Raw genomic sequence first — 4,227 nt, forward strand, 5'->3', positions numbered from 1 at the left:
ATGTTACACAGTGCATGCATTCTTTTGTTCAATAAAGTTCATATTTATATATGAAAACAGCATTTTACATCGGCGTCTGACGTTGACTAACTATTTTCCCGTCAAATGCATCCAGGGAAACAGTGCTACATTTTACTGAATTACTATTCGAAAACATTTTTCAAATGTAATATTGTCATTCTAAGATTTATAGATGAATATCTCTTGAAAGCACCTGTCATACCAGATTTAAAAATAACTTTACTGGGTAATCACACTTAGCGATAAAAGGGATGCGATACTCAGAAAATGAGCAATTAAATACAGCTCGGCGCCATCTTGGAACAATCGCATTTCACATCTAATGTTGTATAATATTGTCAATAATCCCTTACCTTTACTTGTCTTCATCAGAAAGCACTTCAAGGAATCCCAGGTCCACAACAGATGTATTTTCGGTCGAAAAAGTCCATCCTTTATGTTCAATTAGCTTGCTGATGTTAGTGCGTCCGAAGGGCATATCCAACTAACCTGCCTTGCGCGCCACAGTGGTTTCGAAGTAGTACTTTTTTTTCACATTTAGGTTCGTTCAAACATGTCAAACGTTGTAGAACATAAATATTCAGAGCCTGTTTCAACAAGAGAGCCAATAAGATTCGAGGGGGACGATTTCAATGTGTTTCAAAACGTTTCCAAAGGTGGGGGTAGACAGGGCCGCCGGCGTCATAATGGTGATGGCCCTCCCGCTGTGACCAATTTCCAACGCGTCTCATTCACTGAGTTTCGACAGTAGAAGGATCAAAACACTTTGTAAAGACTGACGACATCTTGTGGAAGCAATAGGAAGTGCTCAATAAACGATATCTCATGGTGTGAATTATAGGCGACGACGTGAAGTTGAGTCCACAATTCAGAATTCCACTTCCTGGTTCAATCGGTCTCGGGGTTTTGACTGCCATATGAGTTCTGTTATACTCACAGACACCATTCAAACAGTTTTAGAAACTTTAGGGTGTTTTCTATCCACAGGTATTAATTATATGCATATCCTAGCTTCTGAGTCTGATTAGTAGGCCGTTGAAAATGGGCACGAATTTTTCCAAAATGCGCTGTGGCGCCCCCTATCCTAGGGTAACGTCAAGAGGTTAAAAACATTCTCAAAATATCTATTTTGTATTTTTCTTTTGGTATCAAAAATAATCACTAACATATAAACAAACCATCCATCACAAACATGTAAAAATACATTTGGACCTAATTCCTATTTAACAAATCCACACCATCACTCATTCATTCATTCTTTACCCAGTGCAAGACCATTCACATGCACACTGGCCTATCCACACAGCTTAAAACTTTTCATTTAACTAGCATACATGGCTAGAAACACAGTGCAATATATTCACTATCCCTCCCTGAGAAACAATGAGCAGCCATCTGTTACAACAACTTTGTAAAATCACTAACAGACCATTAGTAGTACATTTTATTTACAAATAACAATAATGCGCATAACTTTATACATAATACCGACGTATAAAACAGGAGAAATGAGACTGGAAATAAGATGTCTGGTTTGTGCACAGCTTCGCTCAGAACAAGGAAGTAGTGCCAAGGTCAAAGTACATTACCAACCAGAGCTCACAGATATCGCAGTCTCCCCCTTGTGGTGATTATTGGTATGAACAACATCCAATGTAACGTCTGGAGGACATACGTTCTTAAACAGAATATTTATTTAGAAAAATAAGGCGTACATTTTGTGTGCTTCGCATTAGCTGGCAGACATACTTATACTAATACCACAGTATTAGCACAGAATTAGTAGTGATATTCAATCATTATATTATTTAGTAGCATGCTTCCGTTTTCATTTGTTTGTTTCCATTGGTTTGGATGACTAATCATCCCTAATCAGGCCACTAGAGCTCAAGCTAGGTTAACTGGAGGGTTGTTAAGGCATGAAGTACAGTATAATTGCATAATTGTTACCAGAACATGTGGTGTTTATTTGGCAGCATCATTATGAATCCAGTATGTTTTGAATTCACATTCTAAAGGAGATCTTGGTCAAAATACCCTATACTAATAATATCTAACCCATATGATAAACATTGAATCATATTATGAAGTAAGTTAAACGCTTAACAATCATATAGACATACAACACAGTGCCTCTTGAGCAGTGAAGTAATCCATGGACAGTATTTAAACTCTATTTGATCTTCCCTCCCAGTGAGGAGGAGTCAATGCAAAACTCTGAGCTCTTCCATCACTACTTATCTCACTGCAGAGTGAATGAAAGACAAACTGACTAGACTGAGGAACAGAGACAAATCATACGAAGAGTTCATGATGACATTTACTACTGCGTTTTTACTGATGATAATAGGACTGACAGGTGAAGACTAATATTGTTAGAAGAAAACCTTCAGATTGTTATTATGTGAGGTTTTGAGTCCAGCTAATGTTACTTTCTTTCAACAGGTGTTCAGAGTCAGACATTGACCGAGTCTGGACCAGTGGTTAAAAAGCCTTTAGAAGCCCACAAACTGACCTGTACAGCCTCTAGTTTAGACATAAATGGCTACTGGATGGCATGGATCAAACAGGCTCCTGGTAAAGGACTAGAATTTGTGGCAGCGCACTATGACAGTAGCAGTATTGCCTACTCTCAGTCTGTTCAGGGTCGGTTCACCATCTCCAGAGACAACAGCAAGAAGCAGGTGTATCTCCAGATGAACAGCTTGAAGACTGAAGACTCTGCTGTTTATTATTGTGCTAGAGACACAGTGACACAGGAGGCTGCAGCACTGTACAAAAACTGGTCAAAACTGATCTCAGTGTAAAACTCTCTGTGAGTCTATGACCCATTCTCTGTCCCCATCAACCACATGTCATCAACAACACACAAACTGGTCAACACATACCATACTCTCACAGACTAATAATGAAATATTAAAAACATAAAACATTTGATAAGAAAATAAATAACTCACAAGTAGACATTTAATGGGCTGAGTCTAGATCCTTGAGGGACACCAACAGTTAGATTGCTATGTTGTGCCATTGCAAGAAACATTGACAATTTGCCATCCATCGAGTTAGACTATTACTTCCATGTTAATCGTCCTAGTCGTTTACTGGCCAACAAGCTACTCAGATCAATTAGCTGGTATAGCAACTATTGAATCTGAAACAGAGGAATTACTATCAGAACCCAAATTAACCTCTATGGGCTAGGTGGGACGCAAGCGTCCCACCCGTGGTACACTCCATCAACAGCAGGTGCATTTCAAGAGCGGCAAATTTGAATCCAAATAAATGTCAAAATTCAAATTTTTCAAACATACAACTATTTTACACCCTTTGAAAGATAAACATCTCCTTAATCTAACCACGTTTTACGATTTCAAAAAGGTTTTACGGCGAAAGCATAAATTTAGAGTATGTTAGGACAGTACATTTACAAGAGTTGTGTGTAATGTTGTGCCAATTCAAAGACAGGCGTCACCAAAACCATAAAATCAGCTAAAATTATGCACTAACCTTTTACAATCTCCAACAGATGACACTCCTAGGACATTATGTTAGACAATGCATGCATTTTTAGTTCTATCAAGTTCATATTTATATCCAAAAACAGCGTTTTACTGTGGCGTTGATGTTCAGGAAATCGTTTCCCTCCAATAACCGGCATTCAAGTCAGCACCACAAATTAAATAATTAAAATTAGAAAACATTGGTAAAATATTATATTGTCATTTAAAGAATTATAGATTTACATCTCTTGAACGCAATCAACTTGCCAGATTTAAAAATAACCTTACTGGGAAATCACACTTTGCAATAATCTGAGCACTGCGCCCAGAAAAATACGCGTTGCGATACAGACTAGCCGCCATGTTGGGGAGATCTAAAATCGAAAATACTATGTAAATAATCCATTACCTTTGATTCTCTTCATCAGATGTCACTTCCAGGTATCACAGGTCCATAACGAATGTAGTTTTGTTCAAAAAAGCTCATCATTTATGTCGAAAAATCTCCGTCTTGTTAGCACATGATCTAAGCCCGCCGGACTTCACTTCATGAACGAGGGGAAAAAATATATTTACGTTCGTTCAAACATGTCAAACGTTGTATAGCATAAATCATTAGGGCCTTTTTTAACCAGAACATGAATAATATTCAAGGTGGACGAATGCATTCTCTTTTATAACGTATTGGAAAGAGGGTACCCAACAT

At 37.9% G+C, this 4,227-nt stretch overlaps 1 long non-coding RNA gene across 1 annotated transcript; it reads left to right on the forward strand.

Annotated features, from left to right (window-relative positions):
• The first annotated feature begins 211 nt into the window (after positions 1-211).
• Positions 212-2,992, forward strand: LOC106592589 (uncharacterized). Its single transcript, XR_014391661.1, has 2 exons — positions 212-2,380; positions 2,467-2,992. It is a non-coding gene; the product is annotated as an uncharacterized LOC106592589 (long non-coding RNA).
• The last annotated feature ends 1,235 nt before the right edge of the window (positions 2,993-4,227 follow it).

The sequence above is a fragment of the Salmo salar genome, chromosome 03 (genome assembly GCF_965601325.2).
Source record: "Salmo salar chromosome 03, fSalSal1, whole genome shotgun sequence".
Taxonomy (NCBI): domain Eukaryota; kingdom Metazoa; phylum Chordata; class Actinopteri; order Salmoniformes; family Salmonidae; genus Salmo; species Salmo salar.